Source organism: Sus scrofa, chromosome 17 (assembly GCF_000003025.6).
Source record: "Sus scrofa isolate TJ Tabasco breed Duroc chromosome 17, Sscrofa11.1, whole genome shotgun sequence".
NCBI lineage: Eukaryota > Metazoa > Chordata > Mammalia > Artiodactyla > Suidae > Sus > Sus scrofa.
Window position 1 is genome coordinate 58464046 of NC_010459.5, and position 16246 is coordinate 58480291.

The 16246-nt window shown below is 51.5% G+C and overlaps 1 protein-coding gene across 50 annotated transcripts in view; it reads right to left on the reverse strand.

The window, feature by feature from the left end:
* The window catches only part of PPP4R1L (protein phosphatase 4, regulatory subunit 1-like), a 79857-nt gene that overhangs the window by 29080 nt on the left and 34531 nt on the right, over nucleotides 1-16246 (reverse strand). For 45 of the 50 annotated variants that reach the window (XR_002340199.1, XR_002340179.1, XR_002340195.1 and 42 more), the window contains one exon: nucleotides 3985-4108. The exons of 2 other annotated variants lie outside the window; for them this stretch is intronic. The gene's annotated coding sequence lies outside the window, so the exon portion shown is untranslated. Of the gene's footprint in view, nucleotides 1-3415; nucleotides 3566-3984; nucleotides 4109-16246 lie in introns of all 50 variants that reach the window. 3 more of the 50 variants (XR_002340187.1, XM_021078400.1, XM_021078397.1) reach the window with 1 other exon arrangement.

Below are 16246 nucleotides of genomic sequence, written 5' to 3' on the forward strand. Positions count from 1 at the left end.
AGCCATAAAAAGTAAACAAGCCAATAAAAAAACAAACAGAGGTAAACAGACCGCTGGAGAAGCAGGATAGAGGGTATACAGGAGTCCACTGCTCTAACTTTTCTACAACTTTGAAACTAAGACAGAATGAAGCATTACCCAAAAAGAATGCTTAGCGGACTCTCCAATCCTCGCCTAAAAAAGGGGGGGGGGGAAAGGGAGGACTTCCTGCCTCGGAGTCTGCTCTGCCCACTGCACCGCCCGGCCTCCCCACCCCCAGCAGAGCGAGTCCCCGGGAGCGGCTCTCCCACCTCTCGATCTGGAATCTGCGCGCAGCAGGCAGGAGGGGAAAGAAACCCTCCTAGGGGCGGGGTGGGGGGGCGCCCCCACAGCACAAGTGAGGGGCAGGCTCATGTCTTCTGAACCGGAGGATGCACATCTCTGATCTGATGCTGGGCAGAGCTGCACAGAGTGACAGCCGCATAAATGAGACACGAGGCTTCGTATCCAGGGCAACGGGCACTAAAGAGTGCCCGGCACCTGCATCCACCCTCGCCATCCGCCACACCCACAAGACCTTATTACTACCCGTATACAACAAACCCAGAATCATTAAAAGTCCGCACAGCAAGTGACGAGAAGCGATGTTCCCGGGGCCCGGGAACTGCTCATCTGAAGGAAGCTCCTGGGCCGGTTGCTGGGAGCCAGCTCTTCCTTGCAGCCCAGAGCCACGACGCTCTTTCTAAATAAATGCACAAATAAAAATGTGCTCCAAAATAGGAATGACAACAAAAAATGAGGAAGCCTTAATGCGAAAACGTGTTGGGAGAGAAAAATAGGCTTCTGACAATTAGTTATAATCTCAGAATGCTAATGGCCTTCCTGCAAGCAAGAGGAATTATAATTGGTCTCCAGTGGCCTGTTTATGCTGTCGAGATATAATTACAGGATACAGCGCTTCCAGGTTTTACCGATTCATTCATTCGACAACTAACATTTATTTAGGACCGACTCTGGGCCTGGCACTGTGCTGGGTGCCGATGGCGGAGAGACAGCTGTGTTTAAGAAGCGCCCCATTTTGAAGGAGAAATAAACAAACATCGGAAGTCCCCAATTCAATCGCTGAGTGACAGAAGACAGATAGGAGCCAAGCCTCCTGGCTGCGTGAGGGAGGGAGGCACTAATGCTTCCTGGCACATCAGACAGGCCTCACAAGACAAAATGCATTTATGTGAGGAAGCAGGACGTAGGAAACCAGCAGGTAATGCGCACACTCAGTGCTGTGTAACTCGATTTTAAAACGCCTAGGACATGTCCCGCTGGCCAGCTCTGAGTCTCCCAGTCCTGTGTACACGGGGGTTGCTGGCATCAGAACCAACTGATTGTAACTTCCAAAGAGAGGCAAAAGTCTCATGACCAGACGCACGATTTGCCTACGAAGGTATTTGGTTTCCCTGGAGCAAGACGCCAATTCCTGCAAAACGGCGCTGCTCCGCGAGTGGGTATGTTTATTATGTACACATGGACGCAGCAGCAGCACCACCGCTCAGTCCATATGGCTGCAGAGAAAACGCCCCAGACACAAGGATCCTGGAGCAGTGCAGTTTGCTTCTTTTCTCTCCCATCACCTCCTCACAAGTACACATCAACGGCCACGGAATTTGGGGTGTCACCCACAGACCCACTGAATGAGAACCCCGGCCTCCCGCGGGAGCTCTGCTAATCACACATGTGGCCCCTGTTCCTTGAAGAATGAAATCCGCTCTCTACCCAGGCTGCCATTTCCCAGCTACAAAGAAAACAGCACCCTCTGAGCCCCAGGACTCTGGGGACCCAAGGCATGAGACCCCTCCGAGTCTCCTTGGTCCCCAGGTGACAGGGGAAAGAAGACACAACAGCTTCTGAGTCTGGGCTGAGCACACACGGGCCAGGCAAGGCCCCCACACCCCGAGTCCTCCAGGCCCCAGGCGAGAGAAGTGGCAATTCTCCTGAAACACCCCAAAAGGCAGATGTGTCTCCCCCCGGGACGGGGGGCAGGGTTCAAGACCATTTTTGTTCTTAGCTGCATTTGAAAGCCTGCACACTTCACGTTATGATATCAGCAACCCACTTGGAATGAAAAACACAGTTTATGAGAACTAATTTGTTCTGTAAGTGAAATGTGAAAAGAGCTTCTTGAAGATTTGTTCTATTTTTCCAAATATTTTCATCCAAGAAGAAGAAGAAGAATACTGCTGACAAGAATGGAGTGGCTGGAAACAAAACACAATAAAAATCATGCAAAAATGCCTGTAGCATTATTTTTCATGGTATTATCAGTCTTTAAGGATAGGATATCTTGTTGTCAGCTGTAGCCTTGGAAACTTGCCGATAACCAACTTTTAAACAAAAAAAGAAGATTCGGTTGGCAAAGTTCACTGCTCATCTGCCAAATCTCCCAACTAAATGATATTATCCAGGTTCATTTCACAAAATAAATTTAATTTCTTAGAGGGAAACTTGAAATTTATAAAAGAACCCTAGAGAATTTGAATTTTAATAATCAATTATTCTTCAGCCTGACTCATAAATATATGGAATATGCAAAAAATTAAATTAGTTTAAAAGCCAGACCTTTACCTCATAGTTGAGGACAACTTTTACATAAATGAAGAATAACTGCCAAACGTTCTGATGCTGTATTACAAATTTTCAGCTCCATGGTGTATAATGTTTTCACAGTTTCAACAAGAAAAGAATTCTTTTCTCAAACGTCATTCTTTTTTCAAGGAACCAACTCTTCTATAACTTACTGTACTCATAAATAAGGCTTAAGACGATTTTTTCTTTTTCTTTCTTTCTTTTTTTTTTTTTTTTTCTTTCTTTTTTGCCTTTTAGGGCCGCACCCACAGCATACAGAGGTCCCCAGGCTAGGGGTCGAATCAGAGCTGTAGCTGTGGGCCTACCCCACAGCCGCAGCAACTCGGGATCCAAACCACGTCTGCAGCCTACACCACAGTTCACAGCAATGTCAGATCTTTAACCCACGGAGTGAGGCCAGGGATCCAACTGCCAACCTCGTGGTTCATTTCCACTGTGCCATGATGGGAACTCCCAGGCTTAAGACTTTTTCAGTCCTTATGTATTTCCCTCAAGTGCCAGAATCATCCTGGCCCATTTTCTTCTGTTAACACCAACACAAAGGGCCAGGCTGGGCAGCACCACCCGTGTGGGTCAGCGGAGGGAGAAGCAGCAGCTGGGCAACACGAGGTGGCCCCGGGTGGCCTCCCCCTGAGCCATGCGGACTCCCAGGGACAAGCTGGAGGTCTTGGTCTGAGGGCCCTGGCTCCGGGACAAGGATTCGAGAAGCAAGAACAAGGTCTTGGATTGTTCCCATCACTTCGTAAACAAACCCAAGGATACCACAGAATTCACCACTAAAAGCAGAAGTAGTTACGGATTTAGACGACGCCTTCCACTGCACACCTTCAACGCATAAGCGCACAGACACTTGAACACAGCATGTCCCCAACGGCTGCAAGCGTCTCGGCCGCTTTCTCCAGAGGGACTCTCTCGCATTTGCTGACATGCCTACTTTAGTCTTGGCCTAATTTATGAAACAGACACACGTGTCTATTAGATTTTTTTTTTTTTAATTGTCCAAGCACCACCTAAAATCATCTCCCCTTCCACACCTGGTCCCCTACTTTGGGAAACAGGGTCCCTGATCCACGCTGGCTCAAGGATTTACCCGTCAGCCTCAGCGTCCTCCTGCCCAGCAGAAGCCCAAGCCAGCTGCCACGACTCTGCCTAAATCACCCTCACTTGTCTCCTTGAAACAACTGGATCTACAGGTAATCACTGGCGATACACGCTCACACGTGCACCGTGAACCCTCTGAGTCCACACCACCAGCTGCCTTGTTTATGCGAACAGTGTAGGGTCCACAGAGAATGCGTGTGACGCACAGGCCAAGTTAAGGACAGTCCGGAGAGGTGTGGGGCTGCCCTGCCCAGGTGGACTCACGTTCGCGGCTTCTGCTCTGGACTCATCCTCGCCGTCGGGGACACACCGTGTTTTCAACATCGTGCTGGAAAATTAGGTCTTGCTCCAGAAGAACCAACAACACTTCCTGACTTCATTTTCTAACCTGGAAGAGGCAAAAGGTGAAACACAGAATAGGCCAAAGTGCTTTCAGGATCAGGATCAAACTGCCTCCTCACCGAACGCCAAGCCAGCTGCCGCCGCCTCCCCGCCCCCGACCCCGCCGCAGCAGCGCCTGAACCACGCACATCTGGCCCTTGGGTCGCACTTCCTCCCTGAGGCCTTTTATTACACCCCTGATGACAACAACCGTCCCTCTGCTCTCCAGCCAAACGCCCCCTGCCCCACCCAGGTCAGGGTCCCCACCTACACGCTGAAGGCGAACCGTCCCCCGCCCTTTATCTTCACAACGGGGACCCCAGATTTACACACACACACACACACACACACAACTTCTCCTGCATGACTACACAGCATTGTCTGCCTTGCCCACTGCGGAGAGGGCACCTGGAGGGCGGGTACCACGTCTGATTTATCCTTCGTCCTCCGACTGACTTCAGGAGGACCCGGCAGGATGCCCACGGCACGGAGCACACTCCCCCCTCCGCGGGCACAAGGACAGGAACGTGGTGCCTTCCTCCCACCCTCTGCAAAGCCCCAGAGCGAATCATCTGTCGCATTGGAAGAGCCCCAGTCAGCGGCACCCGGGAACGAAGGCTCCACGGGCCAGACGAGGGACGGCTGAGGTCGGCACGGGGGCGCAGCCACAGAGGGCAAAGGGTCCCAAGAAGCTGCAGGGAGAGGCTTCAGGGCAGGAAAAGCACAGGAAATTCCAAGTCAGCAAGGAAGCCGAGAACCGTGCAGCCCACGGCCGTGATGAGGAGGCAGGGACGAGCAAAGGACCGAGGGGGGTGGGAGCATTGCAAGTGATGAGTGGGGAGCAGGTCCCGGGGGACGGAGCCTCGGAGGCCAGCGAGCATTCAAGTTTCTGAACAGGTGACCGGATGAAGACAGCACCTGAGGAAGGCCATTCTGGCAGCGGTGTTCCTGAGGGCAGGAAGGTCGGCAAGGTGGCCACTGCGACAATCCCGGGGGACACCAGCAGGATCACCGGGCTCAGCTGGGAGGACCCGTGTCCAACCAGAGGCAGCGACAGCCCCCGTCACTCTGAGCATCAGACACAAGCTCCGAGTAGCAGGGACCACAGGGTGGGCGAGCCGGGCCTGCCTCGCGACACCACACGCCCGGGCCGCGCGGGGAGGCCGCCCCAGGGGGAGGGTCCCGGGTAGGTGCACCTCCAGACATCGAAGGCCGTCGGAAGGCGGAAGGTGGCCGACGATGGCCCCAGAAGTATGTCCGCGTCGAACCCTTGGAATCCCTGAAGGTGACCTTCTCTGGGACAAGGGTCTTTGCAGATGTGATCAAGTTAAGCGTCTGAGATGGTCCAGCGTCATCAGCATGGGCCCCACCTGTCACAGGCGCACAGGGACCCCCGAGGCCCATGGAAGTAGATGAGGTCTGGCACTGTCAGAGAAGAACTGACAACACCCCAAAGGGTGGGCGAGGGCCAGGGCTGGTAACAGAGACCAGGGAAGGACCTTCAGAACCCGAGAGGTGACACCACAGGGCTGTGAACACGGCACCCAGTCTGCCCCGTGCAGGGCCTCGCGGGGCCGCCTCAGGCACTTGGTCTCTTCACCCGCGGCCGTGGGCAGTAGCAGCACCTATCCCACAGGTGGCCGTGGGACGAAATGACCTGACCTACATAAAGGCTGGCATCTGGGGCCCAGCAGCCCCAAATGAAGGCTGGAAATCCCGTGTCAGACCTGCCCGAGGATGAGCTGCAGGGACAGAGAACTCATTCAGGACCAGACTCCTCTCATCCCGCCGCCAGGATGGAGCAACGTGAAGGGCTGAGCGGCTGAGCGGGCAGCCAAGGACGGCGCCTTCCAAACCGCGGGGGGCGCTTAACGGGACAAGCGGAGGAGAGAGGACGGCGCGGGGTTGGTAAGTAAACGGTGGAAAAACAGAAACGCAACACCATAAAGCGGTTCAAATGAATGACCACAAGCTCTCCCGATCAGCGTGGATGGATGAGAAAAACGGGGAAGTAAAAGCAGGCAGTGGAGTGGAAAGCACGGCCCGACGGCATTTACGCCAGGTCCCAAGGCACCCGCGTCCAGATGCTCTCCTACTCAGGGCCACTTGCGCAGGTGGGGTGACGGTAAAACCCTGCCTGAGAAGGGACAGCCCAGGCCAGGAGGGCAGCTTCCTACAGAAGAGGGAGGAGGGAGAAGGCGGGATGAGGCCCCGTGCAGCTCCCACCATATCTCTAACCTATAAACAAAACAACAAAAGGTTCCAGGCAAAGCTGCCAAACATTAACATCTGTCAAATTCAGCAGCAGGTACATGAGCGTTTATGACACAACCCTCTCGTGTGATTAAAACAGTTCCTGAAATTTAAAAAAATGAAAGTATTTTTAATAAAGCATAACCATCGGATTTCACAATGAGGTGACCTGGGTCCGTGGCCAGACGGCTCTAGGGACCATTGGCGGCTTGCGATGAGCTGAGAGCCCTGACCAGGAGCCCGCCGGGGGGTCCAGGCTGCAGAGAACCCTGGGAAAGGGCGGATGCTGTGCTCAAGGTCAGGGCCTGGGGAAGCGACGACGAGGGGGACTTGGGTGAGATTATAACCAAGAGAGAAGAGCCAGTGAGAGAGACGAAGTGACGGACGAGAGACAGGACCAAGGCGGGAGGGAACCATCCTACCTGAAAAGGGGTGGGCTGTGCGTTAAAGACAGAGGCAAGGCTCCCAGGACAGCCACGCTGGCAGCGGGAGCGCTTACCGCGGACGCGGTTCTATAGTCTTTACTACACTAGGCCACAGAGAGAGTAAGAGGGACCTCTTCCTGGTGTCAGGGGCTCAGAATGGGAGAGAAACCACTGGTTACAAGAGCCAGGAGACCTGGGCGATCCTAAAACTCTCACCAGAGGAGCCTCTGGAACCCAGGCTGGCATCCTGTGCTCCCAATACCTCTCTGTGCCGGGGTCCCTCAAGTCTAAAACAAGGGTGAACTAACGAGCTGTGCCCACCCCTCCCGGGATGGTCAGCAAGAACAAACCAGAGTGTGGGAGCTCAAGAAACAGCTCGGAGTTCTGCGGTACAGCGGGTTAGGACCCAGCGTTGTCACTGCAGCGGCACAGGTCACTGCTCTGGTGCGGGTTTGATCCTTCCCCATGCCTCAGGGACAGCAGAAGGAAAGAGAGAGAGAGAAAGAGGAAGGGAGGGAGGGAGGGAGGGAGGGAGGAGGGAGGGAGGAATGGCAGCTATTAGCAAGAGCAGCAGGCACAGTGATAATACTGCCGTCGTGGTGCCCCATTCTGTGAATTTCATCGCTCACAGGAGTCACTGCCTGTTCAATGGCCGTGAAAAGTACCTGAGGATGAGCAGAGAAAGCCAGGCCGCCCGAAAGCAGACCCTGGCACAGCCACTCCCACCCGCAGCAACCTGCGTCTCTGCCCAGTTATGGAGCCTGACTCCTCGGGGACCTGGGCACGGCCAGGCTCTGTGGCTCTCGGACCTTGGGGCTCTCAGGAGGGTGGGCATCTGTCAGGAGGTGGAGGCTGACGGGAGCAGAGGGCATCTGGAAGGGCAGGGAGTCAGCATGGGAGAATGAAAGGCCCCGGGCAGACGCCTGTGGCATCAGGGGCAGGATGGGGACGGGAGGCCCACGGGAAGCGCGCTGTGCCCAAGGCGCTGCTGAGTAAGGTATGACGTCATCTTATCTCTGGTTGAGGACCAGGAAGGGAGTAGAGGGTGTGCCCAAGGGCTGGGCACCTGTTAGGGACACAAGGAGACATGGGTCTAGAGAGAGGCCGGAGGGGAGGGAAGGAGGTGATTGGATGGTTCTTCCGGAAGAGTCAAAGGCAAGGTCACCAGTCAGGCGTGGGGCGAAGAGGCCCGATGACAGCGGCCAAGGTCTAAAAGAGCTGCCGAGGGTGATGTGAAAAGCAGCTGATGAGGGACAAGCGAGAGGACAGCCAGGCAGCCCCACGAGCCCAGCTGCGATGGAGTCCAGACATCCACAGGGGCGCACACAGCGATCAACGGACGCCCCTTGCCAAGCTCGGCAACCGGGATGGAGGAGGTGGGCGGCCTGGGGACAGGCAGGCAGAGCAGGATGGCGGAGTCACCGTCCAGAGGAGAAGATGGAGAGGGACCGTGGAGATGGCCCACAGGGCTGGGGCGGGAGGAAGCGGGCAGCAGGGGGCCGGGGATCCCCAGGGAGGCAAGCTGGGGGGGGGGGGAGAGCGGGGCAGAGCACGGGGAGCGCACGAGGCCATCTTTGGGACTTCGGAGGCAGTTCTGGAGACCCCAGGGAGGAGTGACCGAGCTGTCAGGGTGGTGGGGTGGGGCTGGAGGCATGAGCAGCCCAGGCGGACAGCGCCAGGAACACGACTCTCTGGCAAGCAGAGGAACCATACGAGAGCCTGGGATCCAAGCCACAGTTCCTGCCTTGCTCCTCTGGAATGGAACACCTGACCATGACACCTGACAAAGGTCAAGGAAACGCCACATCCCCTGACTCAGCGGAACCGCACTTTTAAGACTGTATCCAAAGGAAAAAGAAAAGCCAATGGAAAGATAAAACTGCACCTCTCTGAAGCTCACGGCATCCACAGTACAAAAAAGCTGAAAGAGCTGTAAGCATCCACAAAAGCTAAAGACACGAAGATCATGAAGATGTACAAGGTCCACGGCGCACAGACGAACTTCCCGGGGCGGAAAATCGTCCTAGCCACCTCATCAGGCCCAGCATGGGGCACGGCGCTCGGTGCGTAACGAGCACCCAGAGACGCTGGACAAATGAATGAACGGGAGAACCCGCAGCCCGTTATGATGAGACCTACGCGGAAGAAAATGCAAGCACCTGGAGAAGAAGATGCAAAAATAATCAAATTACTGCTGTTAGGAGAGAGGGGGGAGGCAGGAGGACTTCTTTCCTTATTTAAGAGCCATGTTTGCTCCCATCACACCGCCTACCAGGTAAAAGAGACCTCTTTACTCTCTTAAAAAGGCTTGGATCAAGAGAGAAACACAAGTCAAAATCGTAAAATTTCTTGGAGATCACAAAAACTTGGCATATCGTAAGAAATTACAAACACACTTCGCCCTTGTGGGAAGCCATCCTCCAAATAAAGGGACAGAAATGGAAATGGGGCAAGGTTACCTGTGGCAGGGATTTTAGGGTGGCAAAGGGCGGGCCTGAGGTTCAGGTCTGAGGATCAAGGCCGCAGTGGGGCGCTGCGGTGCTGGGGAAAGTAACGAGGCTGCCTTCCCTCGACGGCCCTGGGCTCGTCTCCGAGACACCCAAGACGACGGGGCAGGAAGCGACAGGGCACAGGGTACAGTGAGCCACCTGGCACCTGGGAACGGAACAAGGGGTGGATGGTACGAGGACATCCGGGTATTAGCTTAGAGTCATTTGGACGTGTGCGTTCTTCCAAAGGCAAGAATAAACCGAAACCTGACAAAAACGGCCATCCGGAGGGGAGGGGGAGAACGGGCAGGGAGACAGGCAGAAATCAGAGTTCTCTTAATGCACTTTCTTTTTCAGTTTTGACTTAGATCATGTAAAAACATTTTAAATAATTATGTCTAAATTAAATCAGAATGTAAAAGCTAAAGCAATTCCTAAAAATGAAAAATAAATGAGAACAAATGAGCCTAAGTGTGCATCAAGTTGGCAGCTTAACCACAAGAAGAAGGGTCAATGCAAGTGACTTTAAACACAGTGATATTAACAACTGCGCCCCTCGCCCCTCGGGGGGAGAGAGAGCCGAGAAGCAAAGAGGCCTGCAAAGAAACTGTAAACTCTGCTCAGTGATCCGATCACGTCGTTAGTAATAAAACTGCTATTTTTATTTTAAATACCACCCCACACACATTAACACCATTAGGAAGGAAGATCTGTCCTCTGTTAAAGAAAAAAAGGATACAGATGTACAATCAAGAAAGTAGGAGTTCCCATCGTGGCGCAGTGGTTAACGAATCCGACTAGGAACCATGAGGTTGCGGGTTCGGTCCCTGCCCTTGCTCAGTGGGTTAACGATCCGGCGTTGCCGTGAGCTGTGGTGTAGGTTGCAGATGTGGCTCGGATCCTGCGTTGCTGTGTTGCTGTGGCTCTGGCGTAGGCCGGTGGCTACAACTCCGATTCAACCCCTAGCCTGGTAACCTCCATATGCCGCGGGAGCAGCCCAAGAAATAGCAACAATAACAACAACAACAAAAAAGACAAAAGACAAAAAAAAAAAAAAAGAAAGAAAGTAAAAGCTCTGTACTTCTAAATTTCAGTTGGAAATACCAATAGAATCTCATGAGGAATTTTTTTTTTTTTTTAAAGAAAATAAAATCCCCTGTCACTACAAGCCGTGACCAATCCTGCTGCAGTGAGCAGCCCTGGTACCCACATCCTGCTTTCCTACGATTATTTGCTCGTAAAGGAACCAGGGCTCCTTGGAGAAATGACTGATCCCAGGTAGAGAGAGGTGAGCTATCAGTGTCCCGGGTCATACGAAGAAGATTCAGGAGTCAGCTTGAAGGGTTCCCGCTGATCCAAGCTTGAGCAAGTTGATTACTGAAAGGAGTAACAGCTACAATGGATTAAAACATCTCTACACATGTTAAAATTCAGGAGTTCATAATAATACTCACACGAAAAAAATTTTTTTAATTTTATGGCCGCACATGCAAGTTTCTGGGCCAGGGATTGCATCCGAGGCAGCTGCAACCTATGCTGCAGCTGCGGCAACATCAGATCCTTCAACCCACTGCACCAGGCCAGGAATCAAACCTGTGCCTCCGCAGCGACCCAAGCCACTGCAGTCAGGTTCTTAACCCACCGCACCACGGTGGGACTCACCAAACAAATCTTTAAAACCTAATTGGTAAACTTGTAAGTTGTTAGGCTACAAACAACTATTCTGGAAACTAGAAAATAAAGGGGGAAAATAAAGCATATAACCTGTCTCCCCTAGACACACAGTTCTCCAGGGTCACCAAATAGTTGAGGGGGAAGTTCTTTTCTTTTTTTCTTTTTTTTTGACTTTTCTAGGGCCACTCCCGCAGCATATGGAGGTTCCCAGGCTACAGGGGGGTCTAATCGGAGCTGTAGCCACCGGCATACGCCAGAGCCTCAGTAACACGGGATCCGAGGCGTGTCTGCGACCTACACTACAGCTCATGGCAATGCCAGATCCTTAACCCACTGAGCAAGGGCAGGGATCGAACCCGCAACCTCATGGTTCCTAGTCGGATTCGTTAACCACTGCACCACGACGGGAACTCCGAGCGGGAAGTTCTTTATGAAGAATTCCAGCTAGTAAGTTAAGATGATCATCAAATGAGGGCATCACAACTGTGCAACCTCTAACAAAATCCCATTGGTGATCCAGGCAAGGACCACCGACGGGTGCTCAAAAGTTGAGGAGGAGCTCTGTAATCAACGGACCTGGCCGCCAAAACCTGATCCAGGGGAGTTCCCACCGTGGCGCAGTGGTTAACGAATCCGACTAGGAACCATGAGGTTGCGGGTTCGGTCCCTGCCCTTGCTCAGTGGGTTAACGATCTGGCGTTGCCGTGAGCTGTGGTGTAGGTTGCAGATGTGGCTCGGATCCCGCGTTGCTGTGGCTCTGGCGTGGGCCGGTGGCTACAGCTCCGATTCGACCCCTAGCCTGGGAACCTCCATATGCCGCGGGAGCGGCCCAAGAAATGGCAAAAAGACAAAAAAAAAAAAAACCTGATCCAGGGACCACACTGCTTTGGTGCTTCCTGATTAGATACGGCAGGAAAACACAGCAGCACCTCAAAAGTGTCCTCACTCTACTAGACAAAGCTCCGCGTCTGACAGAGCCTCTAGAGTTCGCAGGCCTGGAGGACGCCTGGGAAAAGAGGAGCATCTCAAATAACAGCGGAGGTGCGGTCAGCCAGATCCCAAACACGGGAGATCCTAGGGGACCAGTGACCTAGCTTCCTCGGCAAATACCAGCTGGCAACAGCAAATACCAGCAAAAAACCGCTGGTAAGAAAAGGGGAGGCAGAACCACTGGGAACTAAAGGGGATCGGAAAGACACACCGACCGAAGGCAAGGCGTGGCCCTTGTGTGATTCTGATTCCACCAGGCTATCCGCCAAAAACAGATGTGTGAGAAAACTGGGAACATGTGGACAATGCGTAGACGTTAGATGATATTAAGGAACGATTGATGATTTTATACTTGTGATAACGGTACTGAGGTTGTCTGTTTATTCATTTATTTTTAAGCGTCTATATGGCTTCGGGAGAAATAACCAGAGCATTTACAGCTGAAATGTCTGGGAAATGCTTTTATCTGGCCTGGATGTATCTGGGTAAGACAAAGGGAAAAAAAAGGCTGGTCAAATGTTAATGGTAGTTGAAGCTGGGTGAAGAGGACAAGGGCACTTAGTTTAATATTCTTGCCACTGCCAGGTGTGTTTGAAAATTTCCATAATAAAAAGTTTTTTTAAAAAAGAAATATCTCATGATAATAAGAAGGCTTTGCCATCGCCCTCCTCTGTGATTAAAGAAACTGGGCACAAATAGAGCTTTTGTTCTTGAGTCACTTAACTCTAAGAAGCTGTGTTCTGAATTATGAACATCGGCGAAAATAACAGACAAAGAGAATTTGCTACGAGGTCTTAAGGTTGTCATTTTTCACGCCTGACTGTTGGGGTCCACGGGGCACCTCACCACAAGAGGTATGAGGTACTGGGCGGCACCACCGGAAAAACCTGGTCTGCTCCTCGCAGAAAAATGGCACTGGGAGCAACCTGTTCCATCAGCTCAGCCCGCACCGTGGGCTCCGCGGTGGGAGAAAGGGAAAAAAAGAACTACAAGAAGCAGCCAAGCACCTTATACAGCACATATGGAGAGCGTCCAGCTTTTCTTACTGAAATACTTCGTCCAGAAAATTAGACAAATGCAGTTTCGCAATCATTTCCCATTTAGAGTATTGATGCTACGGACAGGTTTAAAAAGCTAATAAGCTGTATGACAAGATCAAACATAGAAAGAAGAGAGAATGACAATTCTCTTATAACAAGCCGTATACAAACCGAGGCGGGCGCAGAGGTCATCACGCTAGGCTAGCATCCAAAAGCCAGCACAACTAATGGCACGTGTGCCAGACCTATGGGTTGTGCTCGTTTAAATTCCAGCACCCAGAATGTGCACACCATAAATAATTCTCTCACAAATGCACTCCCCCACCACCCACGCATCGCAATTACTTCTAAGGCAAAACATTAAACAAAGAGCGGCTCTGGCTCCGACAGAGCCACTGCATTTAACACAAATGTGTAAGCGCTTCAGCGCTGTAAACGGTGACTCGTTTACAGAGCAGGTCCATTTAAGGACTCAAAACATCCACTTGGGCCTTTTCAAAAGCACTGTGTCACATTCATATGAATATTTTAAACCAACATGGGAGCTTTATGGAAGGCTTGTTGTTCTAGTTTCAGTTAAAGCGCTCAAAATCTAAAGCAAGCCTGAGATCTTGGGAACTTTCTCAAGCTGTCTACCCGTCGCCGGAAACGCGGGAGGCAGGGGGTGCAGAGCAGCCCTCAGCACTGGGGACCCCACTAGTTACTCCTCTGACCTGCCCTTTTTGACAAGACAGGGATGGGATGGATGGACAGGGGGCGGGCGGGGAAGGATGGACAACTTAGGGTCTACCACAAGGCAGTGTGCTTTTCTTCCAGGACAGCAGTCGTGGGGAGGTGGGAAGGAGAAAGAAAAATCAGCATCAGCCTCCAAAGACCACAGGTGGGGTACCAACGACTGGGATTGCTCTAACCCAAAGGACTTCCGATTGAGTGTTTCTTAGCAACCAAGAGTTGCAAAACTCACAAAACACAAAAGGCCTAACTTGCCAGGGCAAAGAGCATTCGCAGTCCTTAGTCATTCTAATTTTCTAAAAATAAGGACAATTTGATGCTAAATAAGATGCCCCTTCTTCATGACTAAATCCATCCATGGCTAGACACTGCCTAAAGCTTACTGATTGATAAACAGACTCTTTTTTTTTTTTTTTCCTGCTTTTTAGGGCCACACCCGCAGCATATGAAAGTTCTGAATCAGAGCTGTAGCCACTGGCCTACGCCACAGCCACAGCAATGCCAGATCCGAGCTGCGTCTGCGACCTACACCACAGCTCACGGCAATGCTGGATCCTTAACCCACTGAGTGAGGCCAGGGATCGAACCCAAATCCTCGTGGATACTGGTTGGCTTCGCTTCTGCTGTGCCACAACAGGAACTCCCAACAGGTTCTATTTTAATTAGCTATCAAAGCTTATATGCAATTTCTGGGAAATGCACAAGAAAAAAATAAGAGTACACAATCCTTGTACAACCTGCGTCTTCTGACAATCTGCTCGGGATCTCCAGGACCGTCAAGAAGTCTTCCTCGTTGTTACTGAAGTCTCGGGAGAGGTCCAGCAGCCCTCTGGCAATGATCTGGCTGTGGAGACCACAAAAGACCCACATAGGGCTGCATGTGCCAACCCCGGTATGCTACACAGGTAGCAGCCAGAGGGAATCGGCCACCTCTGACTCCACACACAGACACCGTCAAGGAAGCTCTGAGGTGGGTCCCTGTCCTGTGGGAAGGGGGCCCAGGGCCTTCTAGTCTGTAGTCACTGGAGCTCGAAACCGTCCACTGCACAAAAGAAAACCTTTTTCTCTTCTGACTGATTCTTCAGGCCTGGAAAGACTCGGAAAAGAAGCCCCATGACAGGGGAGGGAATTGTGTGACCAAGAAATACAGAAGTGCCTTGCAATCCATCCCAATCTCGAGGCGCCTCTACCCACGAGGTGCCAGTAGCAGCCCCCTGTCTGCCCCTCCCACGACGTGACCATCAAAAACGTCTCCAGATAATGCCCCATGTCCACTGGGGGCAAGAGCACATCTGGTTACAGGATGCTGAGCCAAAGGCCAGAGGAACTACCTGTACAATCTTTACCATTCCCTGTAAATCGGAGGTTACTTCAAAATAAAGTTTAGAGACGCTCCTACTAAGTGAAGTAAGTCAGAAAGAGAAAGACAAATACCATGTGATATCACTTACATCTGGAATCTAATACATGGCACAAATGAACCTTTCCACAGAAAAGAAACTCATGGACTCGCAGAACAGACCTGCCAAGGGAGAGGAGGAGGGAGTTTGGATGCACTGGGAGTTTGGGGTTGGTAGATGCAAACTCTGCATTTGCAGTGGCTAAGCCATGAGATCCTGCTGTACAGCACAGGGAACTATATCCAGTCACTTGTGATGGAACATGATGGAGGATCATGTGAGAAAAAGAATGTGTGCATATATGTGTAACTGGGTCACTTTGCTGCACAGCAGGAATTGACAGAACGCTGTAAACCAACTATAATGAAAAACATAAAAATCACTAAAAAAAAAAAACAACCCACAAAGTTTAAAGACAAAACAAAATGCAAAGACCAAAAAAAGGCCTAATGAGGTAACATGACCCCCACTGGAAGAACTACAACAACAGTAACAGTCCCTAGTGCTGGCAAAGACACGGAGCAAAAGGAACCCACAAGCTTTGTTTGTGGGAATGCAAAATAGCACAGGTGATTTGGCAAAACAATTTGGTAGTTTTTCAAAAAGTTAAATACACACGTATCATGCAACCCAGCAATTCCCGCTCAGGTATTTACCCAAATGAAATGAAAACATATCCACAAAAAGACTTATACACAAATGTTCACATTAGCAGTATTCACAGTAGCCACAAAATGGAAAAACCTCAATGTTCGTCAACCGGGAAATGCACACACAAAACACAGGACACCCCGTGCAATGGAATATGACTCAGCAATAAAACGGAGAATTTCTGGTAACAACACGGAGGAATTGTAAATGCATGTCACTAAGCAAAAGAAGCCAGTCAGAAAAGACTGCACACCACATGATTCCACGTATATGAAACTCTTCAAAAAAAGTAAAACCTGGAGTTTCCGTCGTGGCTCAGTGGAAACTAATCTGACTAGTATCCACGAGGACGAAGGTTCAATCCCCGGCCTTGCTCAGTGGGTTAAGGATCCGGCATTGCCTTGAGCTGTGGTGTAGGTCGCAGATGCAGCTCGGATCCCATGTTGCTGTGGCTCTGGCGTAGGCCAGTAGCTGTAGCTCCAATTCAACCC